General features: G+C 35.6%; 1 protein-coding gene across 9 annotated transcripts in view; it reads right to left on the bottom strand.

Annotated features, from left to right (window-relative positions):
- SOX6 (SRY-box transcription factor 6) overlaps positions 1–12,358 on the bottom strand; it is a 376,628-nt gene that overhangs the window by 257,714 nt on the left and 106,556 nt on the right. For 3 of the 9 annotated variants that reach the window (XM_082317543.1, XM_082317548.1, XM_082317554.1), the window contains exon 1: positions 10,214–10,714. The exons of 4 other annotated variants lie outside the window; for them this stretch is intronic. The gene's annotated coding sequence lies outside the window, so the exon portion shown is untranslated. Of the gene's footprint in view, positions 1–10,213; positions 10,715–12,358 lie in introns of those variants that run through there. 2 more of the 9 variants (XM_082317551.1, XM_082317546.1) reach the window with 2 other exon arrangements.

The raw sequence follows: 12,358 nt of genomic DNA, 5'->3' as shown, positions 1-12,358 counted from the left end.
AAAGCACACAGTGGGGAGCTGACACATTACTAACTGACTGTAATTTTCACAAACTGTAACATACTAAGAGCTTTATGACATACATGTGGTGAAATATATTTTTATATATTATAAATGCACATATTTTTAAAGCACGTTAATCAAGAGACTTCAATTAAATCATTGTTTGTTTTCCAGTTAATGGCATCAAAAAGTGTTGATTATTACAGTAAGCAGATTTGGGAAGCACCTCCATCTTGTGATTCCACTCTAAGAAAACCACAAGCTTTTGATGATGAGGTAGTAGTATGTTACACGACAAAGGGACCGTTGAGCAACAGACAAGATGATAACCTTGGGAAAGGTTATTGTCCCAAAGTGGTGCTTCCCTTGAATATGAGCTTTTATATCAAATTATATTTTATACAAACTTGCTGAAAAATTGCTCTTTCAATGAAAACAAATCCATGAGGGACTATGCAGGTTCCAAGGAAGCCCTAATGCCATCCAGAAGGAAAGAACTGGAGATGATATGACACAGACCTCAGCTTTCAACCAAAGCATCTTTCCTTTTGCCTTGGTGAAGATTTATACAACTTTACAGATGCAAACCTCACCTGCCTCTTTCAGGAACAGCAAAAAGCAATTCTGCAAATGACAGAACACTGGCTTTTGAAGCTTTACATTGTTCTGCCACACGCAGGAATAACTTGAGGTCCCAAAGGTTCATAGAAGAAAATGGCACTTTGCCAGCTCTCATTACTGCCTGCCAACCTGTAGATAATCTTCTTGTGCTGTACCTCATCTGATACTTTCACATTTACAACCCTTTACAATACTCAGCAGTTTCTATTTAAATAAAAGTAGACAAGATTAAAAAAAATAAACCTAAAGTAGAAAATACAGGCTAGATGTGAAAGCTGAGAGCATTTTCCTCTCTATTGTCCATTATTCTTTAATGTATCATTCTCTTTCTGCATGTAGGCCAAAAAAATAAATCCAATGTAAACACAAAAGGCAAATAATACCTTTTGAAGGCCAGGCAAATATTTGAAAAGCAAAAAAGAGATTCTGCTTTTATCTCTAGATCACTCTACAATTTAATGGTTAGTGGAGAGGGGTTTCTTTCTTCCTTCCTTTCTTGTTTTTCTTTTTCTCTTTATTTCAGGAAATGCATCAGGGGCAGGTCCACACTTCATAGCTCATAGAATGGTTATCAACCTATAAACTATAACAATGGGATAACAAAGGTCAGATAACTATACCACATTTGTTACACAGCAGAGAGAAAAAGTGGCACCGTCAAAAGGCTATAAGGCAACAAACCAATGTATTAAAAATCCTGATCCAGTATTATTTTTAAACTATGAAAATTATGTGCCTGGCCTTGTAATCTGATGTATGTAATTTATAAGCAAAGTGCAGATGCCTGTATGGAACTTAATGGTCTTTATGAGGTTTCTTCAAGTTAAAGTAACACCACTCCGTGGACTAGAAAGACTTGGGCCTTCAGCTATGTCAGTAGTATTAAATAGTACCATAATATAAGAAAAAAGAATATCTGCAAGCTGAAATGGTAAAGCTGTGAAACCATTACCAGTGAGCCCACAATCACCTAGCAGAAAGAGTAAATTACTACCTATATGGGTATATGGAACTCATTTCAAAAAGTTGACACGTGGGAACAAAGCTCTTGAAACCGAAATGAAATACAAGCACCTTTTTTTGTCCCCTTATTACTAGTCCACGATTCTCAGGTCACAACTGAACACAAATGTACAAGCATTCAGTGGTTCAGTAAAATGGGTTGATGCTCTCAGGCCAATAGCAAATCTTTACCAATCACACATGAATCCCATCAGTTCCTCAAGACAGATACTAGCTGGCCCTTTCATTCAGAGCAAGATCATAACATATTGTTGTAAATATATATGAAAGCTGCATAAAATGCCTCACCTATCTTATGAGTAAATAAGCCTTTTTTTCTGCTGAGTTCTTCATGGTGTAACCTTTCATGAAACACAAATTGAGAACAAAAACTCTGTAACTTCATATAATGAGAACTAGTGCTTTCTTAAATTGTATGCAAAAAAAAAAATTAAATTATCTTATAAGTAAAATAAAGTAAAGCAATTAATGGTAATGTTATTAAAAATATTGATGCATTAAGGTAAGAATTTTTTTATAGCAATAACTACAGAAAAAAAAAAAAAGCTATACCCTTTAGTTTATTGCTTGCTTAGAGTAGCAAGAAAAGAATAACAAGGACAAAAGAGCAGAATATACTGATCAGAAAAAAAGGAGAGTTCTGTCTTAGGGCTCCATAATAAAATATGTTTTAAGTCTTAGCCTCTGCATATGAGACGGTATTAAGTATATAAACTGTTAGGTAAAACTTTCAGCTTAATTAGTTAGCTAGTGAGAGTGAAATTTGTTACATCAAAAGGACAGCATTTGGTAGTTTGCCCCAAAATAGGTTTCTGTAATAAGGTGAACGGTATAATCAATGGCCAACATGATTCTCACTCAGTTATCCAAGCTCTTAGATCTTCTCCTATATAGATAAAATTTCCTGAGAAGGAAATGTATGTGTTCAGATTCTTCATTCTGTATTTCTATATTGTATCTTATACTCATCAACAGCTGATGTATGATATAACATGCTATAACACTTTCTAATATGTGATTTTCAACCTGCAAATGTTCTTCTAAACACTAATACAAAATTACTGTGTAACAAAGGATTACATTTCTCTAAATTTTCAGCTAATTTCTCTGTGTGATTATGGACTGATAGAGGTTATTTAAGGGCCATCTGCTAGAAGACTTTTAAAAAAAATGTATGAACAAATATATCTCAGGAAAAAGGTCACTCCTGAGTATAAACAAAAAGAAGTGACTTTGGGGTTGATCACCTGTCCACTGACTTCAATGGTGTAAGAAAACATTTTATATATGTTCAAGCTGTAAAGTATGTGTACTTTATTAGCTTTTATTTGACAGAAAAGTGATAAACACTCCTTCTAACTAAAGAGCTTTGATTGGCAAAGTAGGATTAAAACTTGAAAACAGAATTAATACTTGCTTATGCTTGTAGATTTATAGATAAAAGCTATAAAAATCTATTTTATAGCATAAAAAAAAAACCTAATTAAGCACCTGAAAGCTATTTTGATTAGGTTCATTTTCAGTTTTCACAATATAACATCACATTAAAATATTACAGTATTCCACAGGAGAAGGCAACAGAAACAACGAGAAAAGGAATTATATTCCAGACTACCACATTAATTAGGGGACACCAGCCCTTCATGGAGAGATTTATCACGATCATGAGCCTGGTACTACTACAGACATTGCCAGGAAACTGATTTTCTTATGCCTTTTCCCTTGAAGCCCTTGTAAAAAAAACTGTTGGCAAAGAACATTGATATGATCTCTATAATCTCTAAAAGCAATTTTATAAATATCTTAGGTAATAAGTAAACATGTACAATGTCCAATTCTCTATCTGCTTAATATTAGAAATCCTGAAAGTGCAAGGTTGAACATTGGGATGGTTACAGGTCTATAGCTATGCTAGAACTGACCCATGCCTTTCATAAGTAAAACTGCTAACAATAGGCCTGGAAGACTCATAAGCATTCTAATCTACTACTGATTTTATCAACAAATTCTCAAGATTTTTTCTGATAGTGTATTACTCCTCTAAATTCTAGAACATCATCTCTGAAAGCAGAATGATTTATAAGACAGACAATATATATAAGGAAGTGTGAGGTTTTGTACCTAATATTAATATGAAAATTATATAGGGCATTACTACGCATATGTACATAAATGACCATTGGACAGATGCATATGTATGTTCACATACATATATATGCAAATACATATACCTATTTGCATATGCAGAAATACTTATAAATAAAGGACAAAATGGACTTGTATGCATGTATGTATGTGTGTGTATACTTATATACACACATACATAAATATGTAGATAAAAAGATCTATAACCTGCATATAACTATATGTTGTTTAAACAGACACACACATACATAATATGGAAGGAATTCACTAAGCTAATTGTTACTAAGGAGGACTACAATAACTGATGTAGTGTATCATATTGCAGGATCACAGTGTTTGCTCACAAATTTTCAAAAGCATGGATCACTTCCTAGTCTGGGTCTAAAAACCACAGTACAGGTATACAAAGTATGTATTTTTACTAACAATAAATATTATTTTTTCTGCCAATTGCTTACTGGGTGGTTCAGTCTCTCTAGACTTGGTTGGTATCAGTCAAACCATTTGGTATGGTTTTAATAATTTACGAAGATGTATTCAGACATACGGGCACATTTTTTAAACTAAAACGTTGCTGCACTGCTGAAGCTGCAGAAGTAAAACCAGAACATCACCACAGATGAATTAAAAGTCAGCTAAAAATTAGTTGTGTTTCACTGCTACAGGTGAAGTAAAGTAAATCATTCTTCCTACATGTGCCTCTACACTGTTGAAAGTGTGCAGGCAATCTTGTTTCTACGACTTCTATGATCATCTACCACCTCAGGCATGTTGATTGTACCCTTAAAGGCTAATGGTGTGATAGTGCAAAAAACATTCAGAAAAAGGCTCAATAATTTCTTTGCTGGCACCAAGCTTCCTTTCTAATTTATTCCCTGAAAACATCGGTTTTAGGAAAATGGGAAAATTACGTTTCTCATAGAATGCAGAAATTATTATTAATACTAGCAGATGAAGCAGTCACTTCTTATTCTTTACTTTCTTTGCTTGCTACAAACAGCTAAAAGCAGATAGCAGAAGACAGAGGACACAGTAACTCTGGATTACGTGTCACAGCTGTAGGGTGCAATAGAGAATAATCCTAATGAAGTCCATACACGACTTTCAGAACTATATCAGTATAGTTCAAAGCAGAATCTGATCCTCCCTGAAACAAAAAACTGCTATTACTAATTATTGTTTTAGTTGACTTTGACATCAATTCCAAAATTTAGCTCGCTCTTTGAAATAGGAAGTCTAGGCAAGTATGCACTGAATGCCTAGACCTGAATCCTGACAAGCAAGGGAGGCTTATTATTCTCTTTCTTATAACATAGCAGCTCCCTTCCTAACAGCAATATAAAACAAAACAATGTTTCTCTCCTGCAGGGTTTTATTTGGCCTTTACATTAAACAACGCTCTAGATTAGCAATCAGGTTTACCAGAGGGTTGTCATGGGGTCACTAGCAGCTACTTTGTTTTCCCTCCAAACTGTGCTCTGTAACGTGATGATGGCATTAAATGGACTACAACTGATGGGAAAAGTAGAAAGAAGAAAGGATAATCAACAACATACTAAAAATATTTCTTTCAAAGAAAAAGCAGTCTATTGAAAAATCACAGACAAGAAAGATTCAGCGCTAGTAAACTATATATATTACCTCAATAAATGCTAAAAGCTTACCCCGGTAAAGGAACAGGGACATATGCGATTTAGCTCACTTTTTCATGCAAAAATTGGGATGTATGCTTATACATATGGCTTTTTTAAAATCCAAGTTAATAGGGAAGTCGAACAAATGTCTTTAAATTGGAATTAAACAAGTACGGTCATGATGAAAAGTCTGTTTTGAAAAAAGATGAACATAAACAGTTAGGATTTGCCTGCTGCAATTCTCACTAACATTTAAATAGATGATTCTCCCACTGTAAAATGACAGGAAACTTGCACATGCACATAAATTACTAGACAGCAGACAAATGTTATATGTTATTTACATTATCCATCCCCGCCCAGAGGTAGAAAGGCCAAAAGGATGTCACTGAGTAGCAGTGGCATCTGTGCATTATAGCTGCTGCTGAAGCGCCCAGCTTTGGCCTTCTCCCAGCGCAACGGAGTTTGGTTGGTTTGACCTATTTACGCAGAAGCACCCTGACAAATCGCCTCTCTGTTCTGAATACTACTGTTTGCCTCCTACACTGAACACCTGCACATCACAATCTCATCAGTCTGGTTAGTAAAACAGACCCATTTGTGGGACAACAGTCAATCTACTGTCCTTTGGCTCTCACAAACTTGGGTGAATACAGTTTTAGAGCAAATTTGCTGTGGGTTTCATTTGTTTGTTTTCGTGGTTTTTTTACTACAATTAAAACATTTGGTCTAAAGGCTCCAGAATAATTAAAAACTGCACAAATACTGATTTGTACTATCTTTGGAAGAAATACCGACAGATTCTCCGCTAGCAGCTACAAAAATACAACCAAAGCCTGTGTAGTAAAGACAGTCAGGGATTACATTTTACAGTTCTATGGATGTTATGTACTATCATCCACTACTATCACAGAACTGTATTCAGACAGTGAAAAATGACATGTTTGATTGCTCCAGAATTTAGTAGCTGAAAATAAAGTAATGTGTCTTCGAGAAGTACACTTTTTCATGAGTATGTCTTTTTAAAAAAACTATTGAAATATGTTGGATGTAATAAGGAACACATGTAACTCCTACTTCTGATAAGGAAAAAAAGGAAAGAAAAAAATGTTTTCCTCTAGCAGCACATGAGTCAATTAACTCTTCAAGCTCCTCTTTCTTTGCAGCTGTTTAAAATATTATTTTCCATAAGACAGTAAAAATGCTAGTCCCAAAGGCAAAATGAAGTCTCACAAGATTTCTCTCTACATTATCAGAGATGGATCAAGTGCTAATAACCACCTATGTACCTAATTGGCAGCTTTGAAAAACAGAGCACTTAGCAGCTTGCACTGAAACCAAAACCCACAAGACACTAGGCCTGTTTTATTCAGGTGTTTGACTAGGTAGGTTTCTTTTTTTTTTTCCCAATTCTAACATTTTACAATTTATTTTCTTCTAGAAGGAGAGTTCTAATGTTTCTATATTCTCTCTTTAATATCTTGTAGAGATAGACACCTATATGCAAAGTCACGAGTTCGCCCTGGATTTATCCTTTTTTCATGACACAACCTTGTAATGTTACATCCGACCACTCTAAGCTGCTGATGCTCCGTAAGGACTCCGTAAAAGCCGGAGTTGTTCATGAGCTCTTTTGGTAATATTACAGCCTGAAGCACAGCTAAGCAGCAGCTGCACCATATTTATCTACTTGTTTATGAAAGAGTTTCCCCCTCATTGTGTGGATAACTGACCTTAGCCATGGCTAATAAGACATGAGCTTCCTTGAACTATGCAGCTTTACACTGAATCTTATAAAATACTTCAGTGTTATCCATATAGCCTCACTGAGCTCCTAATGAACTGAAACACATTCTCTCTCTCCAGTGCTGTCATCACAAACAAGGTGTGGTCCAAGGAACACAAATAACCTGGCCCAACCTTTGCTTTGGCCATCTGCTTCTGTAGACAAGCTTCTTGCTGGCTACCACCAGGTTTTTATAAAGTAGAGAATCAAGCGACGTATAGATATTTACGCTCCACCCTACACATCATCTCATCTTACTGTCCCAACCATGTAGTGACAAGAACGCCTTGCTTGCTGCAGGCTAACTGCTTCAGCAGCCTCCCCTAAATTACAGCTGTGTTTCCAGATGTATGTCTAGTTAGTCGGACACCTCTAGAAATTCATCACTTCTCAACCTTAAGCCTTTAAACAGGCTGGGAGCTACACAGTCGGCATTGAAGAAAATGCAACAATTTTACTTAATATGAAAACCCTGCTCAGTCAAGCTAGTTCCACTAAATCAGATGATGTTCTTATCAATCTATTCCAGACATGTCCAACTTTTTTTTTTTTTTTTTTTTTTAATATGCAACTGAGAAGCTACAACTGGCACAAAAGCAAGGGTCATGTCAGCAAAGAGCCATGCTGAACTGACTTGGTAGGGGGAATTTTTTCACAGGTTACAGTATGATATTGTTGAATTTGAAACAAGTCACTGGAATGGGCACAAAAAGACAGTTTCTGCTTGATTTTTTTTTCCCCGTTTTTAATTTAAGAATATTACTTCTATTGCAGTTGATTTAAATTATAATAATTAAATAACCACTAATTTGCACTGGCTTGCAGTTGGGGGGGTTCAAGACTGTTTCTCTTCAGTTGCCAGCAGTATTTGATGATTTAGGATTCTGCCAATAAGCTAATACGTACAATAAATTTTAAAATTATTATTAAAGTCTAACAGTTGAACGAGTACAGTGCAAGAGCTCAGATGTCAACTACATATACATACAAAATGCAATAAATGCTGAAATACTACTTAAAAATCCAACCAATTTGTCTAATTTGTGGGTTAGTACACACATAAGTAATACAATCACCTTAATCATTCCAAATAAGCATACAGTGAATTTCATTTTGTTTCCCGCCCCCCCCCAACAGCACTACACTAGTTGTTCCTGATGATGTTCCAAGCAGAGCATTCCAAAGAGTCACTCGTGCAGGAAAACAGTTGAGCTAAACTCAGTTGCCAGCTCTTTTCTAATTTTAAGTTTAGCTTTCCCATTCTGAAGCAAGTGTTCTTCCCCAATACTAGTTAAAAGAGCTTATCTAATTTAACTTTCATTTTTTTCCTTAAACATCTGGGAAATTTCATTTCTCTAATCAGTTTCCTACTTTCCTCCACTAATTACAATCTTGTTTTTTCTATGTATATCATTTCCTGTGTGATAATTTTTTCATCATTGGTTTTCTTGCTCTTTATGTATTTCCTAGATGCTGGTGTTCAAATTCAGGCAAAGCACCTTATTTGTGTTGTCCCCATTTTCCTTAAAAATATTTAGATAAAATGTGCCACAAGAAGTTATTTGCCTCTCTGTATATCTGAATACTTAGCATAGCTTCCAAAATGCCATCATTTGTTGCCCTGATAGCTCCATCTTCAGCAAATTCTAGGATTTTAATTTACTCTAACGTGATGAGCTGCCCTTCAGAAAAATTGGCCACCAGCTGTCTCTCTGCTGGAGTAGGCCAAAGTCACACGCAAAACAATGAAGCCTGTCAAATGCCGCTTCTCCGTTTCACTTTCCTCACTGCCTGTTCTTCCCTTCTTTCCATTTCTCCTTTGCCGTATGCCATATCTTAATACCACTCTTGAAATCAAAAGGTTTCTTCCTTTCTTTATGGCTCGTGAAAGGTTACCACGTAGAACTAAATTGCTACAGGGGCTCAGCCTTCAGATTTGGGTTACTTTCAGGTTTTATCTGTATTTTCATTCTTGTATCACCACAATCCCTTTCATGTAGCCTTCAGGCCATTTCATAGATATAGGCTAAAATCTAGAGATGGTAAACCCTTTTCCACCAAGACAGATACTGTAGTAACATCATATGCATATTGAGTTCCACTCTACAAGCAAATCAGGATTTTTTTAAAAGCTACTAATTTAAATAACAGCACACAACTTTGGAAAAGTCATTAAATACTGTATACAGACTTTCTAATTTCTACAGTACTAGACCATTATTTAAAAGATTTTACACCTCATATAATAAACTAAATAGTGAAGACTACATTGAAAAAATAAATGTTTATCATACCTATTGATTAGTATCAGCAGCACAAATATAGACAAATTTCAAAGTTTTCCCAAGACAGAGCTTTGAGTCTTTAGAAAATTACCAAAATTATAAGAAGATTATGTTCAACTGATCTAATGGTTTGGTTTGCATTTCTCTTTATAAACACAGTGGTATGTTTACCAAACATCCATTTCCTTCTAACCCCAGATCATAGTTTTTTGAAACCCCACCAAAAAAAGTTTTTTAATGAACACAAATGTGTTCACGGTATCAAAACAAACTTGAATAAATCATTCATACAGTGTGAAAACTGAACTCTAATAACGCTGTGAATGAAAGAGCTCTGCAACATGAAAGTTTCCATAAAACTCCACAATATGTTCAAGCACAACTAAAGACAGACTTACATAATATATTGGGTTGCAATTGCAAAGGACTCTTCAGGTTTTGTAATCGGTTCTCACACTTAACCACAAACCAGTAAAGAATTGTTACGATATTTCACAGTTACATGCATTGCATAGCTTAGAAATATATCTTCTTACCAAAGTTAAAACACAATTTTAATTTCTTTCATTCATTTGAGGAAACTGAGGATCAACATATGCTGTTTCATATGCTGATAGTTTAAGTAAATCACCAAAGATTCTTTTTAAAACTAAACTCTCTTACAATGAAAAACAGAAAGAAAAGACTTTATTCCTTTGAGAAGATGTCTAGCTTACCTGGCTTTGCCATTCCACACCGACAGCCTGAACAATATTATCAGCTCTTCAGGTACTAATTCTTGCTAACTGGAAGGATATTTTCTCTCTTGCTGGATTAATAATCAACTTTCCTGATAGTTCATTTGTAATTCTCTGCTGGTTAACCCTTTGCAGGGCTCCCATTTTGAACTAAGCAGCCTACACTGTTCAGCTCATTTTAATATAAAAATAACAAAACATATGATAGTTCATACATGACAATTAAATAAAGAGCTAAAGAGAAAGTTTATGAATAGATTATTTTAAAAAACTAAAAGCTTATAAATACTTAAAATAAGACTTTCTTTCTCTGAAAGACTCTACTTACTAAACCTAAGAGCCAGTAAAGCAATGCATCAACAAACTGAAAGTTGTAAAGTCCAATGGCTCATACGACAGCACGCTCCCATGAAGCTACGGCTCAACCTCTCATCTTCGGTGTACGTGTAAATATGGCACATGCCTGCTGAATTCTGAAAATAACATCTTTTATTATTGAATAGTGTGCTGAGAAATTACCACAGTTATCAGGCTGTGCAAGGCCGTCCATCTGTGTTGTCAGAAAGCAAGAGCAAGAGTGGCCCCGAGTAAAAATGAGATAAGAGAGGCCCAGAATAGCTAAAAAGGGGAGTTCATATAAGGTCAGAACAGTTTAAGATGGGATACCTAAAAATTACATGTAATTTTATTTTTCAAAGGTAATAGTAATAAATTACATACATTTAATCAGTTTCATAAGAATTTAATACATTTTGGCAGCTCTGTTGTGAAATGAGTAAAAAGATTATAAAACAAACCCAGTAAAGGGGTTTAGAGATCTAGTATAGGAGGGTGAAACATTCTGGAAATCCTGACCTAAAGAAACTAGTCTTTGTTTGGGGGATATAAGATGGACCTTGGGATGTGCTTTGATTGTGAACAGAGGGGAGAGGAAGAGAAAAATAAACTTGTTGCATGGACGACTGAGGCATAATGCTGCAAAAATGGAGAATCATAAGAAAGGCTTCCCCCCCCCCGGAAAACAATGATGGGATTTTGGATGCTCTAGGAAAAAGATAAGAGATGACAGTTCTATTCACTAACAGAAATGCTTTCCTGGTAAATTGTGCTACAGCTGTTTTATTAAATAATACTGCAGTACTTTTGTTTTTCCTTAGACAAAGGGACAGAGTCTCCAAAAGTCACTGCATAGCATGGAAGAGACTTATCTGTTTCCCTTTGCATAAGAGCAGTCCTATAGCAAATCTATTTTTACACAGCTGTAGGTCTCTGCTCTCTGTCTACTGCTCTCTCTCTTCTGTAGCACCTAATACAGTTTGCTGTAAACTTCCTATGATATGTGCTGTAGAATTTATGATAAAATGCTATAAAGTGTTGAAGCAAATTTATTTCATATTTATAGTTAATTTTATTCTGTGTGTGTTTGAAGGAAAACCTTTTAAGAACACCAATAATGCGAGAAAGCTACAACAACTAAATTTATTGTTAAGTATCACATCAGTGGTACTCCTGGGGGCTCCTCTTCATGGGAAGAAAGCTTAAACAACATTTTCTAACACATTGGATTGCTTCCCAGAGAAGTGATGGCCTACAGAGGCAGTGCTGAACAAAGCAGGCTGGAATAGTAAGTCAGTAAACAAGCCTTTTCAGAGGATGGTCACAAATAAGTGCAACTTTGTTTAATAAAGGCAAATAATAGTTATCTTTTGTTCTTTAGAAGGTGCATTATCTTTCTCTCCTGTTCCACCTGACTAGACTGGTGGTATCTCTTCTATCACCTGACTGAGTGGTTGGCTGGAAATAATGGGACAAAACAATCCACTATTGTTACAAGAGACAATGACCTTTCATGTCCTTGGAGCTCGCCATGACCTTTCATCTTTCCTATCCTCCAATGGTCTCTCCTAACAACTAAAACTACACCCGGTTAGGCTGAATTCCAGATTGTCATAAAAAGCCCCGTCCTTTCGAAACAAAACCAATTTTTACACCAAGGTGGAGGAGAAACACAGGTCCATTGTTCCCGCACAGATGGAAGTTAGAGTTACTAAGGCAACAGCTCTAATCCCCCTTTTTACCACCTTTTTCACATCATTGGCCTATCAAGTGTGCTACCTTTTAACT

This window comes from Platalea leucorodia, assembly GCF_965183815.1.
Source record: "Platalea leucorodia genome assembly, chromosome: 7".
Classification (NCBI taxonomy): domain Eukaryota; kingdom Metazoa; phylum Chordata; class Aves; order Pelecaniformes; family Threskiornithidae; genus Platalea; species Platalea leucorodia.
This window is presented reverse-complemented; position numbering and strand designations above follow the sequence as displayed.